This window comes from Rhinoraja longicauda, chromosome 1 (genome assembly GCF_053455715.1).
Source record: "Rhinoraja longicauda isolate Sanriku21f chromosome 1, sRhiLon1.1, whole genome shotgun sequence".
Taxonomy (NCBI): Eukaryota; Metazoa; Chordata; class Chondrichthyes; order Rajiformes; family Arhynchobatidae; genus Rhinoraja; species Rhinoraja longicauda.
In genome coordinates, this window is record NC_135953.1 from 117,709,396 (window position 1) to 117,722,513 (window position 13,118).

A 13,118-nucleotide genomic window follows, 5' to 3' on the forward strand; every position below is an offset into this window, starting at 1 on the left:
TATTATGTGGCAAATATGAGCTGTATAGTATGAATTACACAAACTATATTTAGTGAATAAAGTGCGCTGGATTATATGAATGGTTTGAGTGCTGTTGTGTGATTGATGTGAAGCATACAATGAGACTGATGGGAGGTTTACATTGTAAATAACATATGCTGTTCTTACTGACATTATTTGACTGAATCAATGGACATTGTGAAAGATGGGTGCTGTACTGTGTGACCCAGCTAAGCTGTAAAGGCAACTTGTGTGTGCTAGTTTGTGTGACCACTGTTTGATTTATATATGCTGTCTTGTCATTACCAGAGAATTACCAGTAATGTCTTCTATTCCCACTGCAGCACCATTTCCTTTGGTAATTACCCCAGAATCTGCACTTGACTCCTTCTATTTCTCAAGTAAATACCGTTCCTCACTATCACCATTTGAATGTAAGGCGTCAGATTGCAAATGTAGGGTGACAACACCCAGCTCTATCACTCCAACTTTCTTGACCCTTGTTGACCTTCTCATTAACTAAATTGCTTGTCAAACATTCAGTACTGAAGAAAAATACATTTTCTCAAACTAAATATTGGTAAGATTGAAGCCATCATCTTTCGTCTCCATTGGAAACTCTGTTCATTTACTGCTGCCTCCATCTCTCTCTGATAGCTGTCTGAAACTAAGCCAGACTTCGAAACCAGACTGAAACTAAATTGGACTTCAAAACTATAGATAGATGCAAAATGCTGGAGTAACTCAGCGGATCAGGCAGCATCTCTGGAGATAAGGAATAGATGACATTTCAGGTCAAGACCCTTCTTCTAAACTATGTTGTCACCTTCGATGCTGAGATAACTTTCAGAGCATATATCCGTGGTGCTCTTTTGTCTATAGTTTAGGTTTCATGAGCAGAAGGCATGAGGCAGACACTCAATTCATCCCAACTTAACCACATCTGCTTCTGAAATCCTATCTGTTTGATTGTTACTTCTAAATTCTACAGTTCCAATCAAGTCAAGTCAAGTTTATTTGTCACATACACATACACGATGTGCAGTAAAATGAAAGTGGCAATGCCTGCGGATTGTGCAAAAAACAAATTACTGTTACAGCATATAAATTAAAGTTAATATAGAGAAGACAAAATTTAGTCCCTGGAGTTATAATAGTTAACAGTCCTGATGGCCTGTGGGAAGAAACTCCGTCTCATCCTATCCGTTTTCACAGCGTGACAGCAGAGGCGCTTGCCTGACCGTAGCAGCTGGAACAGTCCGTTGCTGGGGTGGCAGGGGTCCCTCATAATCTTGCTTGCTCTCGATCTACACCTCCTGATGTATAGGTCCTGCACGGGGGTGAGTATAGTTCCCATAGTACGTTCTGCCGAACGCACTACTCTCTGCAGGGCCTTCCTGTCCTGGGCAGAGCTGTTCCCAAACCCTTGTTCATCCTTTCTAAGCTTTAGGCTATCATAGATTCTTCTGATTTATGTAGGTGTTCAGTGGCAAAACTCAGAATAAATACTTGTTTTGAGAGTCTGGTGTTAGGCACAAGTTGATGTGACTTTTATTATATAACAGTTATGAGCTGCAGTGTGATACTGAAGGAACAGATGTTATGTATATTTGTGAAAAAAATGTACTGAATTGCATGGCTAAAATAACAAGTGAATTTGATGAGATTGATTTATATCATATATAATGCAAATTATATTACATAATATGAACATCTGATCAGAAGCAAGCTGCATGATAAAGCTGATTTGAACGAGCGGAAATTGTGCATTGTTTGTCTATTTTAATCTATGCCTTGAATCTGATGTCACAGGTTATTATAAAATGGATATGATCTTTATTGTGAGGGATATCATACTAGGCATAAGTTGTAAGTGGCATGAGCAATATAAGGTGATCACTATGAGTGGTGTTACGTGATTGATTTTAGCTGTATTATTTTGCAACAATGTGATGTATCACATGATCTGTATCACATAGTGGACAGGAAGTAACATGTAACTAATACATACTGTATTATTCGGTTGATATGAGCTGCTCAATGATATTAATGAGGTATATTTTATGACAGGTACGAGCAGCACGGTTTTATGGATGGAGGATGAATTGTGTGACTGATTGGAGCGATACAATGGGAGTAACAATAATGTGACTGAATGGGTGACGTTTCGGGACGAGACCCTTCTTCTGAAGAAGGGTCTCGAACCGAAACGTCACCCATTCCTTCACTCCTGAGATGCTGCCTGACCTGCTGAGTTACTCCAGCATTTTGTGAATAAATACCTTCGATTTGTACCAGCATCTGCAGTTATTTTCTTATATAATGTGACTGATGTTAGCTGCAATAAGTGACTGTTCAGAACTATGTGTTTTGATGTGAACTATATGCTGTGAATGATGAGAGGTTTATTATAGAAATGATTGTTGTGTTATGTGACTAAGAGAAGTATATGCAATAGATGCGTCAAATTATGTACCTGATTTGAACTGATTTGTGTGAGTAATGTGAACAGTACTGTAAAATAGAGCCTATATAAATTATTTTTCTTGAATAATCTGAGCTACATTTATGTATAATACTAGCTGGATTTTGAGACTGCAATGGTTTGGTCTCGCCGATGTATAAGAGTCCACATCTTGAACAGCGGATACAGTAGATAAGGTTGGAGGTGGATCCAGTAGTAGGTGGATCCAGGTGAGGCGAGGTTGCTTGGCAGATGAGTTAGGAGATGGAGAGAAGGATGGAGGTAGTAACCAAGGCTCGAGGTGGAAATGACAAAAGGTGCAAATGGTGGAATCTGATACAGAAGGAAAGTAGAAGTGAAATGTAGAACCAAAGGGAGGGATGGTGGATGGAAGGGACCAGGAGGGGAAGGGAGGAAGAGGGAGATGAGGGGCCTATGGTTGGGGTAGGTGGGAGATGCTTGGCTGGAGGTGGTAGAGGAGGGGAAAGGAACGGTGATAGTGTTGTGTAAAGTGGAAAGAAAGGTATGCAGAGGCCGGGGATTGGAAAGCTGGATGGATGATAAGGTGAGACATTACTTGAAATTGGAGAATTTAATGCACATGCCATTGAGTTGTAGGCTACCAGGATGCCCGTGGAATATTAGATGTTCTTTCAAATGAAGCTTGCATCGGCCATTAGAGGAAAAGGGTATTGAGGAACTGGCACATCATTTATGGTCCAGGTCAGCAGAGATATCTGCCCCTCCTCCCCATATGCTTCCGAGACCAGGATTACCAGCAATAGCCATTTCAAGACACTTAAAAAATACCAACAACCCCAGTTCCACAAAATGCTCAAAATTCTCTAGACACGTGCAAGAATGCCAATATCCTACTGCTATACCAACATCCCCAGCACAGATGCCCTAGCTACACTCAATCCTCTGTGTGAGGCATGCCATATCATTCATATGCTCAACACCAGAGTCTTGAGCCAAACCTTCTATTGTGAGCTCTGTCATAGGAAGAAACTATTGCATGGACAGAGAAAAAGATCTGAAAGCGTGCTCAAACCCTCTTTGTGAAAATACAATGTCCCCAATGACTCCTGGGAATCCATGCCCAATGACCATTCAAAAGTGGAGAAGCATATGAATTGGTATTGAAAATCTTTTGCCTGTCCATCTGGAGCACATGCAGAAGCAGAAGCCGGCCGTCTTCGGAGGCTGCGGGAGCGGCTGCGACTCGCCTTAGGCCGGCCCGCTGTGGACCGTCCGGCGCGGCCTGCAACCACAACAACCTGACCACGGGAGAAGACGGAAGGAGAAGGGAAAGACATTGTGGCCTTCCATCATAGTGAGGAGAGGACTGGGGGAGACTCACTGTGATGGATGTTTCTTTGATGGATGTTTCTTTTTTTGTGTGTTTTGGGGTTTGTGTAATTTTAATGCCTATTTAATGCTTTTATTGTTGGACTGTGGGTGACTGAATTTTGTCCAATTTGGATGACAAATAAAGCTATCTTGAATCTTGAATCTTGATCTTGAAGCACACCACCTCACAAACTATCCTCCTGCCCATCTGTGAAAGGGATTGTCTTTCCCAGGTTGGCCTCATCAGATTCCACAGAACTGGAATGGAAGCAGGTCCTCCTTAGTCCTAAAAGACTGCCAAAAGGAAGAAGATATTGTACAATTCGTGTAAGCTATAATGTCTCACCAATATTTACCGTTTTACATAACTTATAAAGTGTCCAATGAAAATGAAGTGTGCTGCATGGTGCCTGCTGTGAGCTGAACTCTGAGATTTCATTTGTTCTGGATAGGAGAGGTGAACTGTATTATGACTGATGTGAGCTGTAGATTGTTAATAATATGAGATGTGTTGTTTGACTGATTTGAGCTATATTGCCCGACCTGACAGATATTTCTTTTGCTTTTGTGAGTTACATCGTGCCATTGATGTGAGCTGCAATGACTGATGTCAGCTGAACTCTATAATTGATGTGAACTGTATCATGTATCAAAAACTGAACCTGCCTTCAACTATGTGACTGATTTGTACTGATGTCACCTGGATTCAGTGGTGGATGAGACGTAAAACTGAGCTGCAAATATAATTTTTTATTTTTTTTTGATGGCTGTATTTTGTAGGCTGACCTAAGCTGTATTGTATGACTAATAAATATGAACTGTGACTCATGGGAGATGTAGTATGTGATTCATATAGGCTTCGTAATGTGACTGACGCGAGCCGTATTGTGAGGCTACTGCAAGTGGCAATGTGTGCCATGTTATTTATTTACTAGAGTCATGGAGTGATGCAGTGTGGAAACAAGCCCTTCGGCCCAAGTTGGCCACACCGACAACATGTCCCAGCTACACTAGTCCCACCTGGCCGAGTTTGGTCCATATCCATCCATACCTGTCCTATCCATGTATTTACTATATAAACTATATAAATGATGAAAACTAGATTAAATGTGAGCTGTGTCAATTTTTTAGAAGATGATGAGCCATATTATGTGACTAACGTTCCTATGTTGTATTGTGGATGAGATGTAATATTGACTGATATAACTTCTACTTTGTGATTGATGTGTTGTACTGTATTACTATATTAGATACAAATGGGAATGATAAGACAGATACTAGTATATGGTTCAGGTGAAATTAAAAGTGGAACTGATTTCATCTCTATTATGTGACTGATAAGCTTTTTCCTTTTTCTATGTAATGTGAATGGTGAGAGCGCCATTACCTGATTCACCGGATGGGAATTGCAATGCGATTGCTATGAGCTGTATGGCATGGGCATCACCAGATGTAGTTTCCTAATGCTGTGCGTCCCATCATTGTTGTGATGGTGTAGTTTTACGACAGATCTGCACTATTACTGACGTAAGCTAGATCATGTAACTGGCTCTTTCATGTTGTGATTTGTATGATTCATTAGAGTATTTTGCAACTCGTGTGAGCTGTTTAGTATTAGTGCTATGAGGTTTATTACCTGACTGCTGTGACCTATATAACATAACTGATGTGTGATGTATTGTATAAGTAGTGTAAGCATTACTACACAATTGCTGTGATTTGTAACATGTAACTGATATAATATAAAGCAGATATTATATGAAACAGAAGACTGTTCTGATATCTATTATGTGACTTATTTTAGCTATATTATGGGTGTAAACGTAATTATACAGAGGGGTAGTGGCATATTTTATGAACTATTATATAAATAATACAATCTATATTATGAGTCACTTGACTGCAGAATATCACTATTGTGAGCTGTATTATATAACTGGTATTTGACTGATGTGAACTGTGTTACATAAATTGACTGATGGAAACTATCTTGTGATCTTGTGTTATTGATATCAGCTCAATTGTATGACTGCATTAAAGAATAATGGAATACTGATGTGGGCAGTTTTAGGCCATGGTTGAAATCTAAAGGATGCCTGTTGTGAGCTGTAAATGTGCCCTCATTATGCAAAGCCAAATCTTATATGGCCTGTTTCCTTTTGGTTCTTGGCCACACTGTTACAGAACACAACACATTCCAGAAAGTCACTTCTTTACAGCCATGGCTCAGTCCGTTAAACCTCCCCCATTAACACCAATCTGTCTTTGTAATTTCTCCCTTTATATTTTCCATGTCAAGTTACAATCAAGAGGCCTACACACTGAATTATTAAATCATTTTCAATTTCTCAACCCCTCCCTGTACAGACGTCTCAACCTGAAAAGTCACCCATTCCTTCTCTCCAGAGATGTTGCCTTTCCCTCTGAGTTACTCCAGCTTTTTGTGTCCATCTCCAGTTTAAACCAGCATCTGAAGTTCCTCCCTACACAGACTCAATACCTTCTCGATACCAATAAATTCTAAATGTCTCTTTAGCATAGGCAAACGTAAATACCAAGGCTATCGCACCACTCTCATTCCTGTAAACTTTATAATCAAACATATTTAGGCTCAAGTGAAATTGGGAAACATTTCCACAGTTCCATGTGGAATATGGAACATGTTTCAGTGATGCCTTCCATAATGAGCCTGATCAAGCCTGACTTGGCCTGCGGCATTTGTTTGTTCCTAATTCAGCATTAACATTTTGCAGATGCACAGACCTAGCCAAACGTGATGCCTTGCTGCTGCGACCCTACTGCGCAGCAGACTGGTCTGCAGTCTGTGACTACACCTCGCTGCAGAACTCAAGGCCCCACTCTCAGAAAGACCTGATGAAAATTAATTGAGAGCTACAAAATCAATTAAAATAACGAACAATGAGACATTCAAATGAATGGAATTGTGGTGGATATATCGGCTAGAGCAAGCATACAGCTGGGGGTGAAAAAGTTAATGATGAGGGTCATATGTGAAGTATACCCTTTCCCACAGCCAAATTCAATTTGGTATCACCCCTGGACTCAGTATTAAATGGATAAACAGCATATTTTGTTTCAATGGAAGGATATTACAGAAAGCTGCTGTAGAGAGAGTTCTTTGTGTCTTTGTATATGACACACATAAGGCTAGCATTCCTATGAAACAAGGAGAAAACAGAGTACTATGATACTGGTTGGTGATATAAGCTGGATAATATAACTGATCCTTTCATGTGGTGATTTGTATGATTCATTAGAGCAGTATTTTGCATTCTTCATCTCAAGTAGGAGCAGCCATCCACATCAAAGCAGGACTCTCCAACTTAAATTTACACCTCTAGTACATTCAATTTGCTCATGCTCGATGCTGTTTGAAATGTACAGGTAGTGCCTGGGTTACGAGTGTCTGACTTATGAACACTCCTACATACGAATTAGCTCCCATAACATTATTAAATTAAAATTCTGAAATACATACACATGAATGGCAGAACTAATTTCCCCTCGATCTATCTCTCTCCACATTTAGTTATTGCTCCTTTTATTTGTATGTGGCATTTATTACAATATTGTGGAGGTATAATTACCATAGTGAGTGATTTTTGTGTATTTTCCAAATTATGGGTAAAATCAACTTATGGAGAACAGTAAAAGTGGAATACTTTCATTACACGGAGATGCTCTGCATTTTCTAAGCTGTCCTTCTGGTTTAACTTTTTACTGACTGGTTTATTATCTTCACTGTTTAGTTTTTAACTGTAGTTCTCTGCATTAATTTTGATTATTAGCCTACCTTTGTGTTATTAATGTGAACTTTCTAGATGGGACATATCTATGTTTTAGTGGTTAAAGGTTCTTGTGAATGCATTATATGTTTGCACAAGAACCATAGTTCTCAGTCTGGTTCAGATGAAGCCTATCCAAATGGTACACTTCCTTCCTGACCCATACTGGTAAGCGTGTCCATGCATTGGATCCCCCGCAGCTTGCTCACAACTTTGCCTTGCGTTATTCCGCTAGAACGTAAGTACACGTGAAATAAGAACATGTGTAGGAAAGAACGACAGATGCTGGTTTAAACCAAAGATAGACACAAAATGCTGGAGTAACTCAGCAGGAAAAGCAGCATCACTGGAGAGAAGGAATGGGTGACGTTTCGGGTCAAGACCCTTCCTCATGTGTTGGCCATTAAATCCCTTGAACTTGTTCCACCATTTAATAAGAGCTGATCGTAGCCTCGATTCAATTTTCTCCACATTCTCTGTAATCCTTAATGGTCCTAAAAACAGTATCAGCCTTGAATATATTCAATGATTTATTCAGCCACCAGAGTTCTCCAGGGGTAGAGAATACAAGGATTAACAACCAGGAATACTGCTTTACATTCCATGTTGAATGGTGGCTCCCACATTTCCAGATTCTTTTACGGAGGTGTATAAAATCATGAGGGGAATAGATAGGTGAATGCATGGAGTATTTTTTCCCCAGCATAGGGAAATCAAGAACTAGAAGACATGGGTTTAAGGTGAGTGGGGAAAGATTGAATAGGAATCCAAGAGGCAACTTTAATAACCAGAGGATGGTGGCTATATGGCACAAACTGCCTGGAAGTTTCCTGCTTTGTGTGTCCCTCCTTTCTGGAATATAGGTAAAACATCCCAGAAGATTGCAGTTTTCAAATCTCCTGAGATCTTTCCACAAACTAAGTAACAGTAGAACAGCAGCGTGAATACATCGACTATTTTCAGAGCCACTTATTTTAAACCCCTAGGGTGCAGATCGGGAGATCCTAAGGATTTTTTAGCCTTTAGTTCTATTAGTTTGTCTAGTAATTTTGTAATAATAAAATTACTAGCCAAACTAATGGTAAGTATTATTATGTTATTGCTCCTGCTTTTTACCCCAACTTATTTTACTCTTATTTGGGAGTTCCTAGTATATTTTATCATGAATGAAAATATAAAAATATTAGTTTAAACATTTCAAACCTTTCCTTATTTTTTTGTTTCCCTTGTCTGATCCTTCTTTTGACCTTTAGAAACTTACTTCTGCTTCTTACGCTCTTATTTTCTTTTTTTTAAATCATACTTTGCTGGTATATAGAATTCTCCCTATTTTCTCACCTATCTTTGCAGAGTAATTTGCCACCTTTTCTAATTTGATACTATTATTGACCGGTTGTTAGGCACAAATGGATCATCATTCTCGTAGCCTTTTATTTCTCAATAGATTATCTCTTAATTGAGAATTATAAAGATACTTGAAACCTACAAAAATATCCGATGCAGGTGTTCTTGCTTTGAGCTTTATTATGGGACTGATGTGAGGTGGATTTTGTATTATTATGAGATCTCTTGTACCATTGATGTGGGTATCATTCAGATGAATGTGAGATGCATCACATCGCCCTTTCAAGTTATGCTGTGATTGATGCGGGCAGGACTATGTGATGAATGTGAGTTGCAATATGCATCTAGTATGAAAAGTATTATCTGGTGGACTATGAGTTATATCACATGAAAAAATATTTACTCAATTATATCACCAAAGTGAGTTGTAATATATGAGTGATGTGAGCTGTGGTGTGTAACTGACATGAGCTGTGCTTTGATGAATGTACCTAGAGTGAATGGTATCATACCAATGGTGTGAGTTCAATTATGTGGCTAACTTGAGGCGTATTATGTGATCAAATTGAAATGCATTTTTACGTTTGATGTGAGCTCCTTTCAAACCAATGTAAGATTAACTGTAACTTTGATCTGAGACATAGTATGTGATTAACTGTTGGATGTGCACTGTGTAATGCAGTGCGACTGAGATATTAAAGTGGCAGAGTGTTGGATGTGCACCACATTATGTGACAGAATGAGGAGTAGTATGTGACTGATACAGGTTGCATTGTAATTAATGTTAGCGGCACTCTGTGACAAGATATAACATGCACGTTGTGTCAGATATAAGATTTTACTCTTGATCTTTTATGCATTCTGCAGCTGCTGTGCACTTTATCATGTAAACAAATTGAGGTCTAATCTTTAAAAGATTTGAGCAGTATGATATAGCAAGTTTGTTTTGACCCGACTACATTCTTTTACAGTTGAATCACATTAAAATGTGTTTTACCGCAGATTCAGAAGGCCACATACAACATTGCAGCTCGTGTTTGATCTTTAAGTTCTCTAGTCATTGATTTGCAGTTAATGAGCCAGTGGTTTATGCATAAATAACGTGTGGTCAGAAGTTATAGAACTATATTACATATATATGATGTAATTCCTCCACAAACACGCAGCAGAAGCAGGCTTGTGGGAAGTCTGGTGGTATATAATACGCTGTGTGAATCATTAACATCAAACATAGGGAAAAAGTAAATTTTCTTTGCCAAACTTAGTAAAATGATCATCGAGTTAGAAGATGGTGCTAAAAGTTTACAGCCATCAGATGTTGCAGTGAGGACACATAAGAAAGCAATATTATTTCTTGAAATCCACTCTGAAGTATACTGCTCACTCTTAAACTTAGTAGCTCAGCAGAAAGCTAAAGATATTTCATTGTCAGAGGATGGATGATTTTCAACTCGTGTCCATGAAATAGTAAAGAGATATAAATTGGGCAATCAAAAACTGGGAGAAATCAGAGTTTACTGCCACACTCAAAGACCTGCAAGGTATTTTGCAAGGTATTATAATATTGGAGAGTTTTGGAATCATGCATTTGTTTGAAGGTATTATAAGTTCATAACTTATGTTATTTTTAAGGTGGAGATTGACAATAGACAATAGACAATAGACAATAGGTGCAGGAGTAGGCCATTCAGCCCTTCGAGCCATTCAATGCGATCATGGTTGATCACTCTCAATCAGTACCCCGTTCCTGCCTTCTCCCCATACCCCCTCACTCCGCTATCCTTAAGAGCTCTATCCAGCTCTCTCTTGAAAGCATCCAACGAACTGGCCTCCACTGCCTTCTGAGGCAGAGAATTCCACACCTTCACCACTCTCTGACTGAAAAAGTTCTTCCTCATCTCCGTTCTAAATGGCCTACCCCTTATTCTTAAACTGTGGCCCCTTGTTCTGGACTCCCCCAACATTGGGAAAATGTTTCCTGCCTCTAATGTGTCCAATCCCCTAATTATCTTATATGTTTCAATAAGATCCCCCCTCATCCTTCTAAATTCCAGTGTATACAAGCCCAATCGCTCCAGCCTTTCAACATACGACAGTCCCGCCATTCCGGGAATTAACCTAGTGAACCTACGCTGCACGCCCTCCATAGCAAGAACAGATTCTTAATTAGTACAGGTGTCAGGGGTTATGAGGGGTGGCAGGAGAATGGGGTTGAGAGGGAAAGATCAATCAGCCACGATTCAATCGTGGGGTAAACTCAATGGGCCAAATTGCCTAATTCTGCTCCTATAATTTATGTTCTTATGAACATAATATTGTAAGTAAATGGGGCAGAATTAGACCATTTGCTCTGTTATCCAATCATGGTTAATCTATCTTTCCCTCTCAACCCCATTCCCTGCCTTCTCCCCTTAATCTTTGACACCCTTGCTAATCAAGAAATTGTCAATCTCCGCTTTAAAAACACCCAATAACTTTTTCTCCACAGATGTCTGTGGCAATGAATTACACAGATTCACCATCCTCTGACTGAAGAAATTCCTCCTCATCTCCTCTCTATTATTCTGAGGCTGTACCTTCTGGTCCTAGACTCTCCGACTAGTGGAAACATTCTCTCCACAAATGATTTTACTGTAATCTGAGAAATAATTCACAGGAAGCCACAGACAGAAAAACTTACAATTGATTTAGTGTCCAGGATTGTGACTTCCATGGATATGACAGCCAAGAGTTTGTGTTTTCCATCATGTGTTAGCCACAAACAAAACAGCAGCTACAGTTAAACAAAAGCGTTCAAAACATTTGTCTGTGTTAAGGATAGCATCACGTGGCTACAAGTTGTTTAAGACAGGTTTTATAGATGTACTGGTAAACATTCACTATTCACCTGCATTTTTAAAGGATATGTGCTTCTTGTATCAGAGGAAAACAATTGACAATTAGCAGAGGTGAGTGAAGTCTGGAATGTCCTGTTAAAACAGAGAAAAGAAGTTTCTTATAAGAAGTCACAAAAACAGGAATTTGCACAATGTTACTATTGCAGCAGAACACATAAAATGTATTTATTGCATCTGTGCCACAAGCAATTTTAAAGTAAGACAGCACAGCTGCACTTATCTTCACATTATTGCCCTGCAGTTCGTGGCTGCTCGCTGTATATTCATTCATTCTTGCATTTCCTACATGTGCAACTGAAACCAAATTTCTAAATGTTTATCGCTATGTTAAAGTGTTTTGTGATGTCCTGTTTTGACAATGGCACTAAGTAAATGCAAGACATTCAATTTCAGCTCAATTAGGTGACCACTATGAACTGCATTGTCTGACCAATGTAGAATGCATTATGTGACAGACTTGAATTGCATTACATTAATGAAGAGAGCAGCATGATATGTAATGTGGGTTGCGTTGAATGACTGATATGAGCTTAAGTATGTGATGACTGAGTTCAGTTATTTGTCTGCTGTGGCGTGTATTGTACGAGCAGATTGCTCAATGAGCTTTGGGTGTTGATTCCAATTGATTGTGCATCTCACAAGTGCATATTTATTTCAAAATGTTCCCTGTGAGTTGGTGAATGGGATAAAGTGTAGCATACGCTCATATGCAACATGCACGCAGGCCAGAAATATGCAAAGTAGGTGACACTGGTATTGGTGAGACTGTTCCGCTGAGTTACTCCAGCATTTTGTGTCTACACAGGTATTGGTAGAGGTTTATGATTGTCACATGTACCAAGATACAGCAACAAACTTTGCATGCTATCCAGTCAAATCATATGACACATGAATAGTGAACGATCTGCAATGCTAATGATTTGATGCCAGTACTGCAAAATTGGGTCAATATGTAAGTGTGAAGAACCATCTACAGACTCCCACCATTAAAGCCAGCAGACTTCCACAAATGGCAGATCAAATCTCACGGGAACACCATCACAATCAATAACGTGAAGGACAGCCACTAGGAAATGCTGAAGCTAATTAGTTGGCAGTTACATGTGCTGTAATTTCATTTGAGTTGTAAATATGGATCATTTTGTGTTGGTTCTTTTATTTGTTCTGTGGCCAAATGGACTCTGTGTCGGTTGACAGCAAAGGAAAATAAATTGTGGGACTGTCATTGAATGGGGAACTGTGGTTACATTTACA